This window comes from Phycodurus eques, chromosome 15, assembly GCF_024500275.1.
Source record: "Phycodurus eques isolate BA_2022a chromosome 15, UOR_Pequ_1.1, whole genome shotgun sequence".
In the NCBI taxonomy this organism is placed as follows: Eukaryota; Metazoa; Chordata; class Actinopteri; order Syngnathiformes; family Syngnathidae; genus Phycodurus; species Phycodurus eques.
This window is the reverse complement of record NC_084539.1, coordinates 2,790,777-2,802,804: the sequence shown is the minus strand read 5'-3', so window position 1 is coordinate 2,802,804 and position 12,028 is coordinate 2,790,777. Positions and strand designations below refer to the sequence as shown.

Genomic DNA, 12,028 nt, shown 5'->3' with positions numbered 1-12,028 from the left:
ATTATGTCACCGACAGTTGACTTGTGTGCTTATTTTTATGATTATAGTCCACAATAACCGTTCAATTTTGAAGTTGAGCCTCCTAAAGTGATTTTAACATCGTATAAGCTATCACCCACTCAGTATGTTTGATTCCTTTTGGCGCATCCATTGGACACGCCCACAGCGTCTGAGAGCAGAGGTGGCCCATATTATTTCAGTTTTGAAACCTGATTTTAAATACATAGCCATTTTTTTTATTCATTCAAATTTGGTAGGCTTGTTAACATGACTCTTCTCTGTGCCATTTTTTGGGGCCTGCTTGGTGCCACGTTCAAGTGAAACTTCTGCCAGGCAATCGCCAAGCTCCGCCACTGGCCAGAAGTGGTGCAATTTTGAGTTTCAAAATTAGTGCTTTGTTTGCTGCTTGAATGACGCTGGATTAACATGATTTCGATACAATAGAACAGAACAGAAAAGGATAGGGGGGGCGGATTGCCTTTTATATTCACTGGGGAAAGATTTGCTTTGTAAAGTCTACTTCTAGCTTAGAAAACCACACCCGCACAACTCAGAGACATGAATTGTATTCAAGGAAAAACTAAAGTCAAGGAGAAGTGCCTTATAAAGGGTTCATCTGATAATTTGAGTATTTTAAGGTTTTTTTTTTTTTTTTTTAGTTTCATGTTCATTTGTGTAATATTGTTATTTGAGCTGCCATGTGCACGGCTGGAGGAGCAAAACTTGTGAAGGTTGTGTATGTACAGGATTCGAGAATGTGTTTGGCTGTGTGGTTTCATGACAAGTGAGGAGTGACTCACAAGCACACATGTACGAGTGCCCCGTTAACAATAATCAGTACCTGTGTTTAGTGTTCCATAAAACGTTAAGGAGGGAAAGGTGGCGTGTAGCAATTGCTAAGTTAGCGGCCAAATAAATAATGAAGAATAGTAAAGTAAAATCTCTCTCGCTCTCCCTCTTTGTAATGCCACACATTGTTGCATTGTGTTTTTGTATATTTTGTAAAATTGCAATGTGATAGAGGTGGTATGAAGGGGTGTACTGGGTCACTTAAATCCCCACAGAAGGCTCACGTCCCAAATGTACGCCCCCCCACTGCCATCACCTATATCTCAACTGACAAAACCTAAAACTATTCGTACGACTGACGCAGCTAGAGTTGATGCTATTGCAGATAGTTAATAAGAAAATATTTCACACGTATTTTAATGTACTGCATTAATGTACCGTTCGTCACTCTTGAGCCAAAACAATTGTTTGACAAGCCCACTGAAAAGAAACAGAAACAATGCGGAGAATTAGTGGGTTTAAAAAAAAAGAGACGATATCCTCCCATTCTATTCTATTCTATTCTTTTCCACCTGATATTTCTATCCTTGAAAGGCCTTTTGCTTTTAGTTGCTGTTTCGACTCTGGATTTTCACAAAGCCAATGTGTGATCAAAGGCCGGTAAAAATGTTCTGACAGCATTTTCCCTTTTCCGATGCTGATTTGCTCCTTGAGATGATCCTGCTGTGAGCTACCATCGCTTTCTTTTCTGTGATCGCAACCAGCAGTCCTCCCCCACTAGGGGTCGGCATGATACATGGATCAAGTGAATTTGGCAATCTGACATTCCAATGAACAAGGTTATGTTGTGGAGTTTTGATCTAATGAAAGCATTATTCGAGCTGGCAACAAGACGCAGAGGGCAAAAACAAGTCAGGTCCAACTCAATTACTGTCATGGATGTGAAAATTATACTTCTATTTGAAGGAATTTCTAGAGGATATATTGTGGAATATTAACTTTTAGTAGCTTGCCCACAAATAGTTTGGTGTCTTGAGAGTGCCGGCACACCCATCGCGTATAAAATTAAACAGCCAAGTGAATCTTGAGTTATCTGCCTATTTCCAAAATGTGTTTGTGAGCGTTTTGTATTACAGCCCCACTGTAATGTAACAGCGGGGCGATATTGTAAAATAATCACCTCCACACCGAGTTACTTCATCGATGACTTGGGAGTTAGGCTGGGCGAAGATTTGCCATTTCCAAGCGACGGCTGCCGGACTACACTATCATGTCAAAATGCAATATAGTATATAGTTAAGTGTATTCTATTTATGTAGAGCAAGAGAGGTTCTAACAGTTTACATATAGAGCAGGTCTAGAACCATGCTTCTCACACACACACAAAAACCAAACAAACCGAAAACCACTTGAGCGGTGCCAGGCAGTCTACACCCTGAACTGCTCGCCAGTCAGTTGGAGGGCACATATAGAGACAGAACACCATTCAGACTCATATTCACACCATTACTAAGTAGAAACTGAACCCAAGCTGCCTGCACCGAAGTCAGGCAAATCGGTGACTGGGCCCATTCGCTATAAGGATACAAATCCAAAATGTATTGGCTAGATACCGATGCGAGTGCAGCGTACAGACATACAGTAGATCTGGTATACCCTGTTAATGTGAGCTTGAATCATTCAAATACATGGATTGATGATGTATAAACAAAAACTAGTAAAAAAAAACAACAACAAAAAAACACCTGCTGTGAAAATTGTCTAAGTATGGTACCTCCACGTAAGAGGTGTGTCGATTATTATATAAGCAAAAATTGCTCATTAAAAATTGCCGATGGCATCTTGTGGCGTTAAGTGGATGTTACCCTCATTTAAATCAATTGGGGGACGAGTCAGCCCAGGCCAACTACATGGCATGTTCGATATAATACTGGTTTTGCTTATGTATTATTGTTATACTTAGAATTATTTCTCATACTTATAGACACGTGTGTGTGTGTGTGTGTGTGTGTGTGTAGTGGTACATACTGCTGCCTTTCATGCAGCCAACAGGAGTTTGATTCCCAGCCAATGCCCCAATACACAGTCATGGCCAGTCCCAACCCTGGTTAAAAAATGGGTGCATTGCTCCAGCGTAAAATTGTACCGCACAAATCATGCGAGTGATCGCTGTGGCAACAGACAAGCTGAAAGTCACAAGAACAATTTCTAGATGCTTCTTTAGTCATTTACATGCAATTTTGTTGTCTCTCGGTCAATGCATGCTGGTTGTTAAGTGGTCAGTGAAAATATACTTGAAATCTACATCGGAATTGAAGGCGTCTAAATCCTGAACCTCTGCTTAGGCCGTTACTGTCACTGTTGTGAATGTAAACACAGACATATTGGATACTGTATCACTTGAAATGTACATGTAGATAGACAGTCCTAAAAAAACAGATGTCAGAATCAGATGATTTTTGTTTGGCATCAATTATATGTAATATATAAAATGGGGGCGTGTTAAATACTGACTTCAGCCACTGTATTTGCGTCTCCGTGTTGGCCCTAGAGAGAATGGGGCAGACTCTGGATATATTCTTTAACCCTGTTAAAACGACGGGGATCACCGGTGACACCGCGACGGATGTATATTTCAAATTACCGTAACGCAATTTTAATCATTCAAACTGCACCTGAAAGCTGTGAAACTAACAAATACTGTATAGCTACTATTATGGTGCTAAAAGGGTCAAATGGTAAAAGCCTGTTTTTGTTATTTTTAATGAGTGGAATAAAAGTGAGCTCTGAGTCTAAAATAACACTGGGGTTTTCACCAGTAGTACATTAGTCAGAAGTTTCTCTCTTAGAGCCTCAGAGCCGATGACTAAAACAGTTTTGTCCTCGTTAAGATGGAGAAAGTACGCTGCCAACCAGCATTGGATGCCTAAAATACAGTTAAAAAGAGTATCCATTGGACTGGTGTCATCAGGTGACACAATAAGACAGGGGCTAAAATTGATCCCTGCAGAACATGCGAACTCCACACAGGTGGGGCCGGAGATTGAACCCGGGACCTCAGAACTGTGAGGCAGTCACCCCCACCGTGCCGTTCGGTTATCAAGTATGACTCTGAAATCATTTAAAATTTTGACGAGGTCCTTTGGTTCATAAGACCAGACTTTTCAAGAACATTATAATTGGCCAAAAAGTCAAAGAGTTGAATAAAAACAAGTTCTTCTACAATTTTGCTTGAAAATGGAACGCCAGAAACAGGTCGGGTGTCGTTAAAATCATGACAACTGGAATTGCTCTTCTTCAGAAGGGACCTTACCACTGCTGTTAGAAGGCTGCAGAGAAACCTCCCCTCTGAAGAGAGCAATTTAAAATATTTAAAAGCTCTTCTCCAAACACATCCCTAAAGTTTATACTGGAATTTATGTTGGAATTGGGTCTAAAAGATATCTGGTGGGCTTCACTCTGGAGAGAACTTTGTCAAGCGTCGCAGCATCAACCAGGACAAAACTGTCCAGTGTTTCCTCAGGTATAGCCAGGCACTCAGATGCGTTCACATTTTTTTTTTTCTGTCTTCCCTGCTACACATACGCACGCATGCACACGAGAAATAAAATAATTTAATTTGTGAGTGTGTGTGTGTGTGTGTGTGTGTGTGTGCGTGCACGTGTGCATGCAAGGGTTTGTGGAGCTCAGATGTGAGATTACAGAAGGGATTATGGGAATTATAGTTCAATGAGACAGAGGGTGGCTGACAGGTGAGATTTGTTAATGAAGGCTTAATGCGAAAATGCCACACACACACACGCACATGCGCGCGCGCACACACGCTCCCCAATGCTGTCCAGCTGGTGTGTGAGCTCAGTGCAGATGGGACCATGGTTGGGAAATATGTCTGATGGCAGAGTCATAGTTTTGGTTCTCATGCTGAATCAGTGGCTGGGATAGACAGGATAACAGCAGTCCTGGATAATATTTGTCTATTTCTGGACAATGTTGATTTCCTTTGTTATGATTTCTACTGCAAGTACTTTTACCCGATTCTTGTACCTGTCCCCGACAGTATGGCACAATTATTTAACATTTGCCACTTTTCCCTACCAATTGTATGCTTAAACCATACCTTCGAATACACAGGGCATAAAGTGGGGCTTGACACTCTTAATGTCTGTCACAAGTTTGACATAATACAGAGCTGAATGTACAGTGATCAATTCAGGGCATTGGACCATAATGGGAAATGTCCCAGTGTCTTATTTGCATTTGCAATATCACCCTTGTAAAAATGCATCTTACCTTGCTGTGTCCAATATGAAAAAATTGGGACATATACTACAATACTGTATGTAATCTAAATGTTTTTTTTTTTTTAAAGAATATTCATTTACCACTATTTAACTTTCATTTCCCACTTCCTTTCGCTCCTTCCTTCGGCTCAGTTTTTCTTCTTTCTTCCAGTTTCCTTCTTTGATTTTTTTTCCTGGCATGATTCAGTTGGCACAGAGTTTAAGCACACACACTCACACGCACGCATATACTTGGATTGTCCCCAGAGTCTTAATACAGTCTTCTTTCAGGCTGTAACCCATAACGTCAGTCACTGGGAGAGACGGTATGTGTTTTCAAATGGATTTGGCTGTCGCCCACATTGCTGTCATCAAATTGCATCCTTCCAATTCAAACTCCTGGATCGCTTTATATCCTTCGACCGCTCTACCGCTGTCATAGAATGCGTTTCAGAGTAGCCACTGTTTTGAAGTTTCAAACCGAAAATAAGATGACTGGTATACATTTACTTTTGATAATTTATGAAAATTATAATTGTACATATTCTTATCGCCATGAGGCTAAATACTGTAATTTATCGTATTTGCATGAGTCTCATGAAATATTTTATGCTCGTATCATTTTATAATGTGTTTTATCTCAGAAACCAAGAGTTCCAATTCCGTTTGATTCACTGCAGTATTGAAACTCCTGATGGATAGTGTGACATTATAGCACCAAAGCTTTACAGTTACAGTTACAAATAATGTTGACCAGTTCAGGGTGTACTCCGCCTCTCGCCCGAAGATAGCTGGGATAGGTTCCAGAGCGCCCGCGGTAGGATAAGCGGTACAGAAAATGGATGGATGGATGAAATAAACGAAGAACAGGAATATAACACCAAGTAGTGCTGTATGCTGACTGAACACGCAACACTGTGTGTAAATTCCTCTCTGTCAGTATTTTGTTTTTGTCCTGTTCGGCTGTTAGGACAAGCAGAATGGAAAATCTGTATCCCTTTTATGCCGGAACAGATTTGCTGTGTCACAGTGGAGTTTTTAAGCTTCCACTGTGGTTCCTTAGTGTTATAATTGAGAAAGACAACAAAGACAAAAGACAAAGCACTAATTGTAAACAGGATGAGAGAAGTAAGTCATTACATTATCTACAACAATGAAACATTAAATATGAGTGTTGCATGGGGCTGTAGTGCTACACCCTGTGAGGGAAGGACAGGACAAGATAGGACAGGACAAGGACAGGACAGGAGAGGAAGCATCCAGGACAAGGGTCGTGAACCCGGCTGTACAACTGAAGTGTGGTGGGATTGACTATGTAAATTATAAAAGTCTACAGGACGCGAGTATAACACACAAGCGATTTGCATATTCATGAGTTATTTGTCGCAATAAGCGCGTGACCCCACACCCAGTGAAAGGGTCCCAGGGGTGTGTGCCTGCGGATACATGCAAGTGAATTGACAGCGTTTTACATGCGCAAAGACTGACAGAAGTGTCCTGTAATTGCTGTGGCCGCACCGCGCAGGCTGAGGACCCCGCCCAATCAATCGAGGGGCGGGATCGGGCCCAGGGGTCCACCCGAGAGCAGCCCGCAACCCGGAGGGGACACGTCCCACACCGAGGGACCCGGGGCGGTCTGCCGGCCCCACCGAGGCGCCCCGTTCTCTGTCAGTATTTTTAATTGGACTCGATGTTGTCTTCCCATTCCACTCATACAATGTAGCATGAGTCACAAGACAAGTGACAATTCTCTGTAAACCAATCAACAGACAGCAGTGTATTCCATTACAGTCTACACAAGCATACAGCACTGTACCGCTGGTACCCCAACAAAAGTTCGATGCTTTATGTTACTGTTCCCTGTCAGGCCCATTCGGATCCAAGCTAATTACATGTTGTAACGCCGTAACGTCTTTCCATTCAGGTCAGTTCTTCAGTGTAAATAGTTGTGTACAACTTTTTCTCTCCTCGATCTGGGATCTTTAGCCTGTATACCTTGTAGAAGTACAGATTTCTGGGCATGAACATTTATACGATAAGCCAGAAACCTAATGTGAAACATTATACTTTGCAAAGACTATAACACTACTTGCACATACACTACAGCAATATTATGTAATAATTCTGCTAAAAGAGACTTGCATTCCATACAAGCATTAAATATACCAGAACGGCCATCTTTTTGTTCTACATCATAAATCCAATGTGTGTTTAAACAGCCATCCATCCCTTTTCTGAGCCGCTTCTCCTCACTAGGGTCGCGGGAGTGCTGGAGCCTATCACAGCTGTCATCGGGCAGGAGGCGGGGTACACCCTGAATTGGTTGCCAGCCAATCGCTGGGCACATAGACACAAACAACCATTCGCACTCACAGTCATGCCTCCGGGCAATTTAGAGTCTCCAATTAATGCATGTTTTTGGGATGTGGGAGTAAACCGGAGTGCCCGGAGAAAACCCACGCAGGCACGGGGAGAACATGCAAACTCCACACAGGCTGGGGACGGGGATTGAACCCCGCACCTCAGAACTGTGAGGCTGACGCTCGAACCAGTCGGCCACCGTGCCGCCTGTGTTTAAACAATAAAACAGTAATATTGACTACAAGTGAAAGCTGAATAATTGATAGGCAGAGAGGAAAGAATCTCATTAGTCCACAAACTTTTTGCTCCTCGTAATTTCCTTGATTCCTCGATGGAGTCTGTGATGAGAGGCGGGGGGGGGGCGAACGTGTAAACCAAGGATCAAGGACTGAGCGGCAAATACAATAAATGAGATTCTTCAGTACGTCCGTGCTTTCTCAGACCACATAAAACATAGACCTTGAGTTTGACACTTGTCAAAGAGGCAACCTTGTTACCATGGCAGCCGTATTACACACACATGCATGCAGACACGCACGCACGCGCACACACAACTGGGGAAGGAAATGATGGACCCGTTTAAATGTATTTTTAAAATGTATTTATTTTCAAGCAGTAAACGTGATCACTGTGTAAATGAAATATGAAAAAAAAAAGTTTCCAGGCAGTCAGATGAGAAGAGAGATGGCAAGCAGATAGCGAGTGATAACATCAAACTGCAGGACAACTAGGACAAGGACACACTGATTAAGTGTGTGTGTGTGTGTGTGTGTGCGCACACTTGTGTCTCTGTGTTTGAGAGAGAGCGAGAGAAAGCAGTGGGAGTGTGTAGCGATAGAGCTGTCAAGATAGTGATTTACCGATAGAGAGAGAGAGTAGGGGGGACTGCCGAAAGGGAATCAATAAGAAGGAAACCATGAAGCGAGAGAGAGAGAGAGAGAGAGAGAGAGAGAGAGAGAGAGAGAGAGACATGAATGAAACAGGGAGCTAAAGGTGGCCAGATTAGGACTGAGGGACGTGTGACATACAGCAGTCAAGGAAGCAGAAAATGATTAAATAAACCTGCGGGATTTATTACATTCGCTTAAGGGGATTTCACGTTTGGGGTTTGTTCGAAGGCGAGGAAGGCAAGGCAAGAACATGGAGGACCCAAGTGCAGGGAAGCAGGGAGGCAACGCAGTCGTGCAGGAGTATAGAGAAAATTATATTGCATTACAACAACAAAGGAAAACAAGGATCATGAAAAAGTCCAAACGTCCAAAATCGAAACACAAAGTAGCAAAGAAACACTTGAGTAAACCCAAAACAAGAAACAAGACAGGACTGATGAAATAACTGAGCGACAACTGACGAATATGACATATCACAGACAGGGACAATGACACCTGACGATGACACACTGCAAAGACATGTGACAACGACAACGAACCGCTCAGAACTGAAAGAAACCAGGGAACTAAATACAAACACATTGACGAGACAACGAGGAACACCTGGACAAGACACGAGCGGCTAGAGGGAGCCGATTGGTCGACGAGAACAGGTGGACACAACAACCTAATGAGCACACGACAAACATGGAACACAGGAAAACATGGAACAGAAGTAAACCCAACCCAAAGCAAAACACAGACCATGACAGGGGAACTCGAATGAATTCTTTGGACTTGTTTTCTGAATTTTGAAATGTTTTTCTAAAACAAAGTTGTAGCATTTTTTTGGAGCACACATTGAGACATTCAAGTTGTGAAATGAACGAATTAAAAATTAGTCAGTATTTTTTCACTCCGGGGGTTATGAAGAAAAACATAAAATAAACATAATCCCAGATTACCGTCACCAAGGTGACATGTGTTCTGGCATCGGTGAAAGCAGGTTCGAAGTGATGGGCAATAGTTGCCAACAGTATGTACTAAATTACTCTTGTTGGTTTGAAGTGTACCTCTGACAGGGAGGTAGTGGTTAGCTAGTTTGATTCCTAGCAGAATTACATACACCAAAATACCCAATTGATTTGCATCATCAACTTTGCGAAAGAATTGGTTTGTCTTCATTTCTCTGTGAAAATGCTTCAAATTTTCAAATGCATGCTGGAGATTACGTATGTATTTTGTGTTAACGTCCAGTTGGTGCTGAAAAGTTCCATCTGGGTGGAGGTCTGTGCTCTGAAGTGTCACTCTAGCTCACTGTGCATAATTTACACCCTGCGCTTGAGCGTAAACACAGGTGTATCTTGATTTTCGTCCAAGACTGCGCCATGCTGGGTGTACCGATGCAGCCTTCGACATCTGCCCACCACATGTTACAAATTGGTGGCCGAAAGTCGGTTTATATTTACGCCTGCTCAGACCATGTCTTACTTTTGGCAGAAGGTAGACCTGCCTAATGGGATTTTGGTGAATTTTGATCGTGGTGCAGGTAGACAGATATACGAGTTCCACGGTCATGTGTGGCAGATGTCAAACGTATTTCATGAATTAAGATGTGAACAGCGTGCATCAAAACCTCTGAATTAACGTAGAACTCTATCGATTGAACACATTGTTATGATTCTCATCATTATTATATTTTTTAAATCGTCCCATGTACTGGCCGACATGCAGCTACGAACGATCGGGTCGGGGGTGATCTGTGAGCTCCTCCCGAGCCAACTTTACATCATCTGCCCGTGGAGGTCTGCTTGTAGATCCTTATAAACGTACTTTGAGCGCTCCAACCTCCCAGACTCAAGCGCATCAGTTTCTCCTTCTGCCCTTTCAAAGGCTGTCAGTGTGCAGTTCAAGGGGACGAGAGGAGCCACTTCGATTAGACAGGATGAAAGTCAGATGCGATGACGCCCACGCCAGCGCAGACGGCCCACTTTTAAATGCGCTGGGTTACGTCGGTTCAATAAATGACCAACACCGGGTCTAACCCGCGTCCTCACACAGTTACGCTAAGCGCAGGGCTGGATTTGCACTCGTCATGAAAGTCGAGCCCCTGTTGTCATTTTCCAGTAAATATTATGAATGTTTAACAATGTGATTATGTCTCACAATCCTGTTGGTGCGAGTTTGTCATTCAAAGGATGATTGAACCTTTCTACCTATTCCTTGAAACAAGTGACAAGAAAAAATACACAGAGAATGTTGTCACTTTTCACTTCTGATGTTTGATTTTTTTAAATGAGAGGCTGTTCAATGGTGTGCCTTCTTTTACTAAACCTCCGTTTACTTCCCAGGAACCCCGCAGGCACAGAGTGACACCTTTGACATACATACTGCCTCTCTGATCAGGATGAAAGCCTGTTTTAGTCGCATCGACATCAAACAGAAGGAGCGACGTAGTCACTGTAGCACACAGCCGTCTGAGCCTTTTGAATGATTCTATTATATATAAGAACATGAAAACAGGTTCATCCTGCAGGCTGATGCGCGACATGTTACATTTATAGCATATATGTTCTCCGCTGCGGAGACTGTCATCAGATTCATTCGGAAATGGGGAAACACACTGGGCTTTACATATTTATTAGACGACTTGTAATAAGGAGACCATCCAGGATCATGAAACGCTTTAATGCAGACTCTTTCACTTTCTCTCTCTATGTTTTAGCAATCTAAAAAAAGAATGAGAAATTTCAAAGAAGGCGTACATTTGAGCTGGCTCTGGGATTGAAATATGTTTTGGGACATCGGTCTTGGAACATTTCTCACACACCTGGTCAATCAATCACACCGATCAATGTTAACCAACATTTGGAACCCCCCTTTGCATGATGCAGCACAGTGTATAGGCTACCACTGCACAATCATAAGCCCCTATATGTACAGTACAGGGTACAGTCCAGTACTTTATTCATGAGAAGAATTTTAAAATCAGGCACTTCATCAGGTCAACTCATTGCTGTTTTGTTGTTCTTTATGTCATACTGCACGGTACTCTTGTGCATGTCATAATGGCGGGTAACTTTTTTTTTTTGGAATCATTTGAGCATATCCAGTTTTACCCTCTCTTGGAGTGCCAATACCTTCTTCTGGTGCTTCAGCTGTTTACCAGAAGTCTTCAAGGAGCAGGGTGGCATCTGAGAATGTAAAATACACGTGTTGTGCAACAAGAGGACTTTTGCAGAAAAGTCACACATGGGCGAGTGTTGGTCTCACTTGAAGACATTGCTTAAATTTGGATGAATTAGCGCTCGTATACTGCGGCTCTGTTACGATGGAGTCTACTCAACAGAATTTCAAGATGTACATGTACTTTAATTGGCTTAATCGTAGCGGCATTACCTTTTATCTGTTCCAACTGGATATGCTTGTTGTATTAAATCAGGACCAGTTTCCAAGTTAGTAAAGCGACATGCCTTAATGTAAACACTAGAAGGTAACTACGCTGATTTAGGTCCCATTTACCTTTTTAAACACTTGAGGAGTTTCCTATTAGAAGTAATGAAACTGTACCTCCAACTCACCTGCAGCTTTTATTGCAAAATCTATAAACCATCACCACATCCATAGTTTTTCCTTCATGTTTTACTACCTTTGTTGTCTCGCAATCTCTTTATGGTCTGCTACCATTGCAATTGTGGCTTGATCGAATATGAGGCGGCCTCTGGGATA

At 42.4% G+C, this 12,028-nt stretch overlaps 1 protein-coding gene across 1 annotated transcript in view; it reads left to right on the top strand.

Moving 5' to 3' along the window:
• The window catches only part of dcc (DCC netrin 1 receptor), a 310,603-nt gene that overhangs the window by 69,170 nt on the left and 229,405 nt on the right, over window positions 1–12,028 (top strand). The window lies entirely within an intron of this gene.